Genomic DNA, 13,674 nt, shown 5'->3' with positions numbered 1-13,674 from the left:
TTTAAAAAATCCATTGAATTCAATGGAGCTACTTAGAAGTAGTTACCTTGCTTGATGGCACTTGATAAATATGTGGTTTTCACTGCTTACAACTCCATCAAATAGATATTATGTTGAGTATGTGATTATTCCAAAGCACTGTTTTAATGGTTTTCATTATTACAATAATTGGAATGGTAGACTTTTGCATTTTGAATATTTAGCCTCATGCTTCAATCAACTTAGCCTCAACCAACGCAAATATTTACAAACAATTAAGAGCTCCTGAAGCAAATGTTCTTCTGTTTAAATACAGTGTCAAACATCTTTCTGAAATGATTGTTAGACAGGAGAAATCATTTACAAAACCTTTTTCCAGGCAATCTCAGTACACTCTATTTACCATCTAGGGACAATTGTTAATAGACAATAATTAGGATGCTAGGAAATGTTGATTGCTAGATGAACTATGTTTGCACAAAAGAATGAATTGTATTTTATCGTATTAAAATAAATATTGCCAGGAACACTAATTATAAATGATTGTGACTAAGTAAGCTATATTCTTCAGGTTGATCATTGGGGACCCCATTGAAACTTCCATCATTTTCTCAGCAATGATAAGGAACTGTTTTGTCATTACCTTCTTCTCCTTTGAAATACAATATATTGATAATAGTCTAAGGACAGTTCAGTAGAAAATCAATGGGTGGAAATAAGTTTAACTTTAAAAGTCATGAAAATCTATTAGTCTTAGCTTAAGTCAAACTCAAGGCCCAGGGGCCAGATCCAGCCCCTGGGGTACTTAGATGTGGCCTGCGGGGCCACCCTGAAAACAGCAAAAGGCTGGTCAGTGGTGCCTCTGCCAATGAAAATGGAGCTTGGGAAGGCCACATGTGGCCTTCCGTAGCTCCATTTTCACTGGCAGACGTTTTTAGGAGGCTGTCATGGCTGAAAATGAAGCTTGTGAGGGCCGCACATGAGCCCCCTCTTGAGCTCCATCGTCACTGGCAGAGAGTTGCAGGAGGCCATCACAGCCAAAAACGGAGCTTGAAAGCCCATTTTCACTGGCAGAACACTCCAGCCGGCACACGAGTGATGTCAGCTGGCCACGCCTACCCTGGCCATGCCCACCCAGGGCCCCTGAGGTAAAACACAACCCTGATGCAGCCCTTAATGAAATTGAGTGTGACATCCCTGCATTAAGTAATGAAGCCAGCTAGTAATCTTGGACCAGTCATCCTCTTCTAGCCATAGGAAGCAAGAAATGGTAAACCACTTCTGAAATGTTGCCAGGAAAATTGCAGAGAGTAATCCACTAGTTAACACTGATTCAAATGCAATTCTTTTAAAAGAAAGAACTCAAATTAATACTTTTAATAATAAATTAACAATACATGTTTCTTTTCATTGTTTTGTTTACCAAGTCAACAGATCCATTTAATATACCATTAATTACACATTTAATAATTTGTTTCAAACACAGAATGTCTTCATTAAACATTCAAATAATTTGTTTTAATGCAAATAAATTGACAAACACCAATGGATTAAACCATATTAAATCAGGAGGAACAATTACCTGAGTTTACTGAAAGAAAAATGCATGAAGTTCATTTTGTTGGTTCTCTTATCAAGAAGGGAAACAAAACAGAACAACAACACCACAAGAGCAAATAGTCTGTGTTTCCCTAAAAGACTTGAAATACCTTGAGCTTAGAACTTGACAACATTTCAACATCTTGTCAGGCATTTCATTCTGATCGTTTCAATACATGCATCTACAACAAAGAGCCCTTGAAGCATATGTCAAACTGCATAAAAGCAGTAGATTAAATCTATAAACAGAAGGTCATAGTATGATATTTTAACATACATCTTTAATACAGTAAAAAATGTAAAGAGAAATTTATTTTTTTCTGTGACAGCACAGATACAGTGACTTCATTTTCCACATGTGGAACATAGAACCACTCTTCTGGCTGTGACAATGCAGGAATCTTTCATAATGAAAGTTAGGCTAATTTTAAATTACTCTGTACATCCTTGTTTCCAAGGGTTTTTCAATAAAAAACAGGCTAGAAAGAGCATCTGTTGAACCTTCACATTTAAACTAAGTTCTAGAAAAGTCAGACAGAACACAGAACATAACAACGTGAAGAACATACTATGCAGAGTTACATGGGAGGAAGGTTTTGAGGAAAACTTTCTTTACCATTTAATGAAGTCAAACTGTCAAGCTAAGAAAGGAGCTTATTGAGTAATAAAGAAACATCTGATCAATTATATCTTTTCAAAGGTCTTTGGTTACACTGCATACTCAGGATTCTTGAACAAATAAAAATAAAAAAGTTGGAAAGCGATAATCTGCCTTTATTTCTTGGATGTTTTTATGCAGGCTCTCTTTCCTACATTTTCTCCTTTTTCCTCTAAGCACAATGTTCAATTTAACACAATATGGAGAAAAACTGAAAGCCAGCCTGACAGCTACTGTACCTTTTTCCAGTCATGCAAAATTTCTACTTTATAATGTCAACAGAAAACACCAACAGCATAAACGTGATCTTACAAGAGCTTGAAACTATTATTCAAACAATATTGTTAGCCCTCCCAGGCCAACCAGAAAAGAAACAGGACCAAAGGAGTTACTTCTAATTTATTATAAGGGTACATTAACCAAAGCGTGAAAGTCTGAAAATATAAATCTCTATCCATCACTTTTAACAATCTGATACATTAAAGTAGATCCCCTTTAAGTTTCTTCATTTGGGCAATTAGATGTTGCAGGTGTCTCCACTTTTATCTGAAGCACCTCTTCCTTTCATCCTTCAAGTTCATTCCCACATACCATTACACAAAATTATGTCCACTAGGTCATGAACAATGAGAAGCCATTGAATGATTGAACCACAATTCAAAGTACATCTTTATACCATGTCATGAATTTGAAAAATAAAATATAATCTCCAGCCGGATATCTGAGAACCATTGTCTTAACCAAATAGATAGTATTTCTTTAATATTTGCTTAGAGAACTTTATTCCAGATCATATTTCTGTAACATATACAAGCTAGTTGTAGAAGGCTTCTAGATTGCCTTAATAGAAATCTTGAAATTAAATAACTGGAATTTATTTGCAAGTTAATGTTTGGGACACTGATACAAATCGGCATGCTTCAGTATTAGATTTCCACAGAAGAATCTGACACAGCGCCTCTATTTTTGAGAGTATTCTTGAAATATTCAGCAGTGCACTAAAAGTGTGAAATAAGGTTATTTTTAAGTAGATGAGGCATTTTAAGTGATGTTCACAAAAGGGGAAGAGCAGGATAATTTGCTTTTAACATATTTCTTTGGGTGTAGAGTTCCTTTATTTTTAACACCACTGCAAAATGTATGCATTTCTCTGTATGTATATATGTATATGTATGTATATCTATCCGTAACTATGGAAAGCCTATTTGTGCAGGAATGGGCAAGCAAGTTCACACTGTCTGCATCTCTGAAGCTTGAGGATGGTTTTTGATGAATGCCTTTCCATGTCTCCATCGGGAGCTTTTTCTCAGAAGGAAAAGGGAGAAGGGAGACATGCTATTTTGCATACTGTTGAGAATGTTATATATTGGCTGTTTGCAGATTAATTTATTGCATTTACTGTATGTTATACAGGCGTGGTACATATCAGGTCTGGAATGCAAAAACCTGTTCACCTCTAGCAACAAAAAAGAGATTCTATCATCCCAGATCAAGAGACTGCATACAACCTCGATCATGGAACATGTTTAAGATTGCTTTATATTGATATAAATATCTCTCTGTCTCTCCATCCATCTATCAATCATCTATCTATCTATCTATCTATCTATCTATCTATCTATCTATCTATCTATCTATCTATCTACCTACCTACCTACCTACCTACATACCTATCATGTCTCTATCTTTCCTTCTCACCTTAGTTGTATTTTAAAAGGAAATTCTAGAATATGGCTTGCTTGCTTGCTTATTACAATATGTAACTTTTTATTACAAGATTGCAAGTTGCCTAACAAGATTTTAGGCTATTAAAATAATTCACGATATAAACATAAAAACAACATTCCATATGCCATTATGCAAAAGAAGTTGCTTCCTCCAGAATGGAAAGTTTTTACTGTTCTTCTGAAGGAAATCAGTAGCGGGAGGGATAAAACAGCAAAGAAAAGAAGCTAGAGTGGCACCCCCAACTTTGTCCCTAAATTTAATCTAGAGAAATATACATTGCAAATGCATAAAAACTCTCTTTTCCCTTTTTCTCCTGAAAGCAACAATAAAAACTGTGATGGAGAAAGAAACAGTGATATGAATGAGCCTATTTATTATTTCTTCAACAGAAGAGAATATGTGAAGCTCAGGATTAAACAGTGGGGTTCATGGTGGACTCTGAGCTTGGCTGTTTTCTTGCAGCTGCTTCATTATCCAACTAGAATAAAGCATTAATGTTACCTAGTTGAATAATGAAACTTCTGTAAGAAAACAACCAAGCTCAGAGAGCACCAAGGATCCCACTATTCTTCTTTTTCCCATCACTTTTTCACACAATTCAATTCGAACAATACTGAGTGAAGAAAGTTTTCGTTAATTAATTCATTCATTGGCAACCCATCTTACCACAGGGTAAGTATAGTGGACAATAGATGGGAATATAAATGTTTAATGATGGTTGATGGTTAAATGTTTAATGATTGCTAATGTGGATGCAGTCTCTTGAATGTGGTTGATGAGTCCTACTCTGTGTTTGAATTGAACTGAACTGAACTGAATTGAACTGAACTTTATTTGGCCAAGTGTGATTCAGTGAGGAACATCATTAATGTAAAGCATAGGTCCCTATAAAAATTACAGTAGTTCGTGGGTTACTCATTGTAGTTTGGAAGTCACCTGGTACTACTCTGTGATACACTATGGGTATGTCATCAGTGATGGCTGAATTTATTTATAAAAGAATTGCCACATACACATTGGATTGGAGCAGGGGCGGGATTCTACTGGTTCTGTCTGGTTCTATAGAACCGGATGTTAGGGCTCCCGGTAGTTCAGATAACCGCTATAATGGCCCCCTGGCTGGTCCCGCCCCACTCCGCCCGCTTCTCCGCTCCCTGCCCAGCCAGTCTCTATTGCACACGTGCAACGTTGTACGCATGCGTGACATGCCTGCAGCCTGCTTTTGCCCGCCAGGCCAGACATTGCTGCCTGCCTTCTGCTATGGCCCTGCCTTTACTGATCTTCCTGGGTGAGTGAAGCTCTGAAGCCCCAGTCACCTTCCCCACACTTGCCTTTTGCTGCCCCAGCCGGTCACCTTTCCCCTACTACTTGCCTTCCACCAAGGAACACATGGAGAGGCTTGTATAGGTTGAATCCTGCTTTTCTCGGTTTGCCCAGCAGCTGTTTCTAATGGGAGGGGGGCTCCCATTAGAAACCCTGCCCAGCCCCTCCCAGAAGCCCCCGTGAGGCTCGTCTGGCTACCAGGTAAGTATAGGGTAGCCTCCTGGGAGCAAAAACGGGGACTTGGGGGGGTCCGGCGCTGCCCCCCCCCATTTTTTCTCCCAAGAGGCTCCAGGGACACCTTCCTGCAGCCTCCTGGGAGCATCCAGCCATCCAGTATGCCTGGTTTCAGTGTTTAGCAAAAAGAACATTTGGAGCTAATATAGTATTGATTCCTGCCTTGGGAATATTCTGGGTAATCAAACTTATGCCGTCTCCTAAAACTGTTGGAGCCAATCTTCTTTTTTTTTCGTTCCATATCCTCCTCTTCAAAACTAGTAAGTTGCTCTGCTTTTTCATGCCAGGCTTAGTGTGGTAAGTTCAGAGTGGATTTTGTAGAGAACAGCTTACCTTTAGGTCTTATTCATTTGCTCAATTTACATTACACCATTTCCAAAGCATAATTCAGACTATTCAGCAGTTTGCCTAGTTGCCGCTTCATTACTTCTATTGCTGTCACAACCTTTACGGGGTGTCCAATGGCCTTTTAAGTTTCACAAGCAAAAAACATAGCAAGTATTTCTCACAAATATTTCCCCTCTTCCACTTTATGGTTCGTTTAACATACAAAATTATGTGCTGTGTTACTATTCAGGCAGTTTGCAAACTTGTGTTTTTTGTTACTGGAAGGCAACTCTTTAATTTGAAGATGGTGGTAAATTCTTGGTAATAAAATGACAAGTAAGGCTCACTTCTACTTGCCATTTAGAAAGGGTTAGGAAGAATGAGAAGGTTAAACTTTGGTTTGTTTCCAATCTCTTTTCTTGACTTGGTTTTCATAAAAAGTAGCTTTGGAATTGAAGCCATATGTGTTAAAATAAAATTCTTTCTGTATAAGTACAAGTATACAAAAAGTTTCAAGATTAATCCAAGATGTTTAATGGCTTTAAATATCTGGGTGTTGTACTAAGGTTTAAGTCAGAGGTCTTCAAACTTGGCAACCTTAAGCATAGCAGCTGACTGGAGAATTCTGGGAGTTGAAGTCCACAAGTCTTAAAGTTGCCAAGTTTGGGGACCCCTGGTTTAAGTAGAAAGAGGTTCCAGCAGAAAATATACCATGAATACCATAGAGATTCTTTCTTTCTTTCTTTCTTTCTTTCTTTCTTTCTTTCTTTCTTTCTTTCTTTCTTTCTTTCCTTTCTTTCTTTCTTTCTTTCTTTCTTTCTTTCTTTCTTTCTTTCTCTCTCTCTCTCTCTCTCTTTCTTTCCTTCTTTCTTTCTCTTTAAGGGAAGAAAAAGAAAGGGAGGGATGGGAGAAAGAAAGAAAGAAAGAAAGAAAGAAAGGGAGGGAAGGGAGAAAGAGGGAAGAGAAAGGAATGTGAATGAGATATGGATGGATGGATGGACAGACGGATGGATAAGAGGGAGGGAGGGAGGGAGGGAGGGAAAGAAAAAGGAGAGGAAGGAAGGACCAAAAAACTCTGGCACTAGACGCAGTTTCAGAGGTTGCTTTGAAACAGCACAGAAATCCAGGGCTGGAAGGGACCTCAGAGGTCATCTAGTCCAACCCCACACTAAAAGCATTGTTAAAGTGATTTCTATCTTTTTACCCACCCAGTCATGTGACCACCAAGCCACACTCAGCCACATGACCACACTCACATGACCAGCAAGCCACGCCCAGCCAGACACATGACCACTAAGCCATGCCCACAAATTAGGCCACACCCACAGAACCAGTTGTTAAAAAATTTGAATCCCACCCCTGGATTGGAGTTTATTTTTACCTAGCAGATCATAGAGCCACTGTCATTCATAATGTGGCCAAATCCTGCCTAGCAGCAATGAGAATCTAACAGTAAATATTATCCAACATTGTGGAGTATTTTTTAACAATACTTAAAAAAAAAACCCAACCTACCCTCAATTTTTACACAGATTATTTTCTGTTGCCTTTTGGATCCTACTTTACTATTGCATTTATGAATTATGAAGGATCAAATGTAGACGCCAAGAGTATAATAAAGTTGCTTTGTTTTGACCTAAGACAGCTCAAAGGGGCATATAAGAAATCTAGTTTCCACAGAGGAAACTCACTGAGAAAACAAACAGGGAGAGTGAAATAAAGTTAGAGAGAGGAGGTCAAGGGAGAGGTGGTTAGTTCTCACCCAAAGAGATGGCTGACCTCTGCAAGCATGGAGGCTTAAGTAGTTGGCTTATTCGTACCCTCTGTTCCTTGTCTGACTAATTTAATGCGCTCAACTGCATATTGTGTGAGTTATTTCATTGGAGAGCTTTAGAATTGAGCTTTATGTGATAAAGGTATAAATTTAATTATGTGCTGCAAACAGAAGACAAAGAAGTTTCATCTCTGGTGTGTAAGAACGTGGCTAGTCCTTTTTCTATGACAATGGCTGATGTTATTTATAGGAATAGTCTTCTTATAGGAATGTCTTTTATGAAAACTGAGAATGAAGGTAACTTGGCAGCACTTCTCTAGCCTCATCAGAAGTGTCTTAAAGCAGAACAAAAGAAGAAGGGAGAGAAACTGCCTATCAATATTTAGTGCCAATATTTAGTCCCCAGACCAGCATGTTAAACTACACATTTATTGCTTTCATCTTACAAACATTGCCACATATTTGGAACAATTATTATGGTTGGAGACACTGAAATATATTCCCAAGTATAAAATTAATTTTATCCAAGAAGATAAAGATGGTACCAAAAAGCTCACAGATGACAAAAATGCCTGGCATGTATTCCAAATAGCTTTCAAATGATTACTTTTATTGTCCTCATCTTCTGAAACCTCTCAATATACTGGCCACGAGTGATAATGTTTTGTAACCTTAGCTATTAAAAAGATTATCGGGATATATAGAGAGACATTGAAATGACATGTCACTCATTTGTGTATATTTTACTATATTGTCTTACAAAGCTTTATACCAATTTGTTGAGGAATGTCATAGTTGTCAGATTAACAGTTTAGGCTTCAAAATATTGCAATACGTAATGTGAACAAACAATACTACTGTCAGCACTCCTGTCTTAAAATTCAGCCTCACCCCATTAGGCAGGTTAGGAAGACATGACATGGCTTGTAATGTTATCATTATCATGGGAGAGAAGAAGCAATTTTCTTTGACATTTGGGGATAGTGGACTTCTACTAGAATAGGGCACAGAATTGAGATACAGTAATTTCCAAAAGTTATAATTCTGGAACTTGGGGGCGGAGGAATGGATTGATTTCATTTCTGCTCTTCTAGCATGCATGCTTTTGTATGGATAGCAGTTTTTGTGTCAGGTTTTGTTTTGTGACACCAAGAAACATTTTTCACATTGGATCTACCTATGACAGTTACATTCTTAAGTACTTTGGAGCATACATATTATTATAGATGTGTATCAAACCATTTACACATGACCTTGAAAAAAAAAATCCATGAGATTACATGTGTTTTGTGATCATTACTACATGCCTCAGTTTAGATTGCATAGATCAACTTGATTGAAGAACGATAAAAAAAAAAGTTTTTCTCTATATAACCTCCCTCACAGTAGCAGTTACCTAATCCATCCCACAATTCTGAAGATAATGAAACCATATTTAATTTCCAAAATATCAAAAGAAAATTTGGTAGGGGGAAAATATTTAAATATTTTGGTAGGGAGAAAAATAAAAAACTGTTGAACACATCCCATCATACCCCCCCCCCCCAAAAAAAAACCCTTCAAGAAAAACAATCATTTATTATCCCAATCCACAGAGTATCTTGGTTTTTTTAAATATAATATTCCAGAGATACATTGTAGTTATACTTGATGATAATACAAAGTTTCAAATTCATGTGTTAGATTTCCTCCAAACTCCCTCAATGTTGGTAATGGATGTTATCAGTACTGCTACTAGTTTTATTGGAAAATGCTAGGGACTAGCAAAGTTAATTTTCTTATGGAGAGAAAAGCACAGAATATTCTGAGTCAGGAAAACAAGAACACAAACTGAGGATTTCCATATTTGGAACAGATCACTGTATGTTGTTGCAGGATATAATCATCACATTGGTTATGTAGAAAACATGCATGTATGATAATTATGTGCATGTATGCATTCTAACCTTATTTTTCCTCCTCAGTTCCATGGTGCCCATGGCCAACAGATGGAACAGCCTCTGAAATCTAGCATTTCTCTCCATGCATTTCCACTCAGCAATACATTGTTTGCATTGGTAAGAAAAATGTGGAATACATTAGGTTCCTATGAAATAGGAGTTCCCTGGTTCATAGAGAGTGCTTTGTATGATATATATTGAAGATATATTCAATTAAGAGCTAAATAATAATATTCATTCTATTTTTTTTCTGAAATGCAAAGTCTAAATCACAGTTTGGGGAAATTCTTACAGGGTGTAACTTGTCAAAGGATCTGCATAATTCATGTTTTCCCATTCTGCACATTTTATTAAATGTATTTATTCTATCCCCTTCTCCAAGTGTGGATAATGGATGTGGCAGGACCTGGAAACAGAAGACTGGAAGAGAAAGAATTGTAGAAAATCACAAAATACAAAGATCTCCAAATAGAACTAGCATGGCTGTGGCCCATAACATCTGGAGCACTAATTGAATACCATTAGAACTTAAAACAAAAAACAAAAAAACACCATTAGATCAATTGCCAAAGGCAGTTTTACCTGGTACACCCAACATCCTGTGACAATACATTTAAAATCATCCAACAATATCTACCTATCCCAAGTCCTTAGGAAGGACTCAATAATGTAGGTGGACAAAAATGTCAGATATAGTCTAAATAACTAGCTGACTGTGCAAACAACCATAATAATAAGTTTAATAATGATGAAGCTTTAACTGCAGGTTTTTTAAAATATTGTCCAATTTATGGTTTGTTTGTTTGTATTATATGCCATCCAAAGTAATGTTTTGTGAGATAGTCACCTATATAAATATAATTCATATAAATAAATACCTGACTTTTAAATTGAAGCCTTCAACATACAAGGGTTCCAAACATTCTGTTCAGAGTCATGTCTATTGATGATTTGTATATTTGTAAGTTTAAATCAATATTTTTATTGTTTTGATGTTCTTTTAATTCTTGTGGCTTGCTAATTGTTGTGAGTCACCCAGAGTCACTGAGTAAGCAGCTATAAAAATTGAATGTACAAACAAATAAATAAGATGCCCTACTAGATATAGTAGCTATCTAAAATATTTTGAATATCTTTGAAAAATCATGTCCAGAATATGAAAATATATGTATGTGAATTCTCATTTAGGTTGTCTCCAGAGTTTAGCATTTCCTGTTGATGTTGCCTCTTTAGAAAATTGAATACCCTTCTATATTCATGACAGGAAAAAGAGAAGTTACTACTAAGCTTTCTTTTGCCTTCTTTAAAAATATTGACAAAAATCTGAAGCACTTGCCAGTGATTAAAAAAAAAACCATGCTAACTCAAGGTAACAAATGCAGTGAGGTTACCAGCCTATTTTATATTAGACTTAATGAAAAAAGCAGAAACAATATTATTAAAAACGTGAAAGACCAGTGCCTGAAATAGAATCATTTAGGAAGCCACAATTTCACAAGAGTTCCAACTTAATTTTGTACTTGGTTTTTGTTTGCAGTAATAAATTAAGGCAAATTTAAAAATCTTCAAACAACAAATATTTAGTAGGCAGAAATATAGAGTCTTTCTTTCTCTTCTAGTTCAGTAAGCCATTGAACACTGTTAAGAGCCTTTATTCTTTTTATTTCTTTATTTGTATCATCCTTTATTATTTTTACAAATAAGACAGTGAACATATCTAGCGCACCTTCATTCTCCTATTTTCTCCAAAGCAACAAACCTGTGAGTTATTGTGCAATGTAGGTATTATTATTTTCTAAAGTAACATAATTACAAATAATCACTTATAGCAGTATAGCTTCTATATATTTCTCTTTAGAAAAATACTAAAAATACATTTCATTCTAATTTTGTTTCATTCTTCTGACTGTGTTAAAAGTACTCAATTGTACTAATAAAATAATCCACAGAAAGGACAACCACTATTATTTTTATCTCTGTCGTGCAAAATGTTGGATTCTTCAAACAAGAATGTGTGGCAACAGAGTTGCATGTATTACAATGATTGTCTGATGCTTCTGATATCTACGTGAAACAGCCTGACTTACAGCAAGAAGAAACTTTAGCCACTTCCTAATTATAATTAAATTATCTCTGAGCTATATATTTAGATTCATCAGATGTTTTTACAAGTTGCCTGTGGAAGTCTAGTCTACAGGGATAGTAAACATCTCAAAGCTCCCACTATGTGTATAGACAACATAGAACATATATGTTAAAATCAGTATATCAAAGGTAGAGTAGACAGTAACTAGCTCATATAATTGATACACATATAGCATTGATACACATCCGTGTCAATGTGGGAGTGGAAATTAATAGAAACAGGAACAAGAATAAGAACAGATCATAGAATATAACTTTATTGTCATTTTAAATGTGTACTAATCAGCATACATTAAAATGAAATTTTGTTGCATTTAGCTCTCAAAAGATAACCATTATGCATATATAACACATATATGATACAGAGAAGCATCAAAGTTTGGTTTGAATGTATACATATACATGGGGGGAACGAATCCTGTGAATTCACAAGATGATGGCATAAGGAACAAGGCTGTTACAGAAACTAGGAGTCCTGCTATAAATACTTCTAAACCTCCTCCCAGAGAGGAAGCAATAGAAACAGACTCTGAAGTGGGTGTATGGGGTCTCTAATAATGCTTTGAACTCTAAGCACATAGCACTTATGAGCAGTATCTTGAATAAAAGGAAGACCACTTCCTATAATCTTCTCAGCCGTCCTTACCACTCTCTGTATGGACCTTCTATCTCAGGTACTGCACTGTCACCAAACCAAACAACGATGCGGTGTGTTAAAATGCTCTCAATTGTGCCTCTTTAAAAAGCGGCCAGGACACAAGGAGAAAGATGCACTGTGGGGGGTTGAGCATGTGACAACAGAATCAGGTAGTGAGTTCCAGACATTGACCACTCTGTTGCTGAAATCGTACTTCCTACAATCAAGTTTGGAGTGGTCAACATTAAGTTTATATCTGTTGTATGCTCTTGTGTTGTTGTAGTTAAAGCTGAAATATTAACTGGTAAGACATCGTAACATATGATTTTATGTACTATGCTTAAGTCCAATCTTAAGTTCTGGATGGCTTACAAATACAAATCTAAAACATTAAAACCATAAAAAACTCATAACCCCATAGAGATAGTTCTTGACTTATAACCATTTATTTAATGACCGAAGTTACAACAGCACTGAAAAATGGACTTTTACTTTTTTTTACATTTATATAACTTACACCACTCCCATGGTCGTGTGATCAAAATCCAGATGCTTGGCTCACATTTATGTCAATTGCAGTGTCCTGGTACCATTTGGCAACATTCTGACAAGCAAAGTCAATGGGGAAGCCAGATTCACTTAACAACCATGTTATTAATTTAACAACTGCAATGATTCACTTAACAACTGTGCCAAGAAAGGTCATAAAATGAGGCAAAACTCACTTAAGAACTGTTTAACTTAGCAACAGAAATTTTGTGCTCAATTGTGGTTGTAATTCAAGCACTGCCTGAATCTCTGGGCCATTAATCTTTCATAGATTACTTTTCTTAGTTATTTAAATAAAAACATGATATTCAGAGAAAAATTATAAGCTGAATTATAATAGAATAGAATAGAATACTTATTGGCCAAATGTGATTGGACACACAAGGAATTGGTCTTGGTGCAAATACTCTCAGCATACATAAAAGAAAAGATACATTCGTCAAGAGTCAAGAATCATAAGGTACTTAATGATACTCATAGGGTACAATCAAATCATACTAAGAAACAGTCAATATAAATTGTAATGATACAAACGACAAAGTTACAGTCATACAGCCACAAGTGGGAGGGGATGGGTGATAAGGAGTGATGAGAAGATTAATAATAGTAGTGCAGACTTTGTAATAGTTGAACAGTGTTGAGGGAACATGATATTCAGAAAATAATTATAAGCTGAATTATAACATCACAACAACACAATCAGTATTTAGTGCTTTGAGTTGATGTGAACATGATTTACAGAGATTGTGGAAATCTGTACTGTCCTCAGATACTGTACCAT

This window comes from Pseudonaja textilis, chromosome 4 (genome assembly GCF_049901715.1).
Source record: "Pseudonaja textilis isolate UNSWEBS1 chromosome 4, rPseTex1.2, whole genome shotgun sequence".
Lineage (NCBI taxonomy): Eukaryota > Metazoa > Chordata > Lepidosauria > Squamata > Elapidae > Pseudonaja > Pseudonaja textilis.
This window is presented reverse-complemented; position numbering follows the sequence as displayed.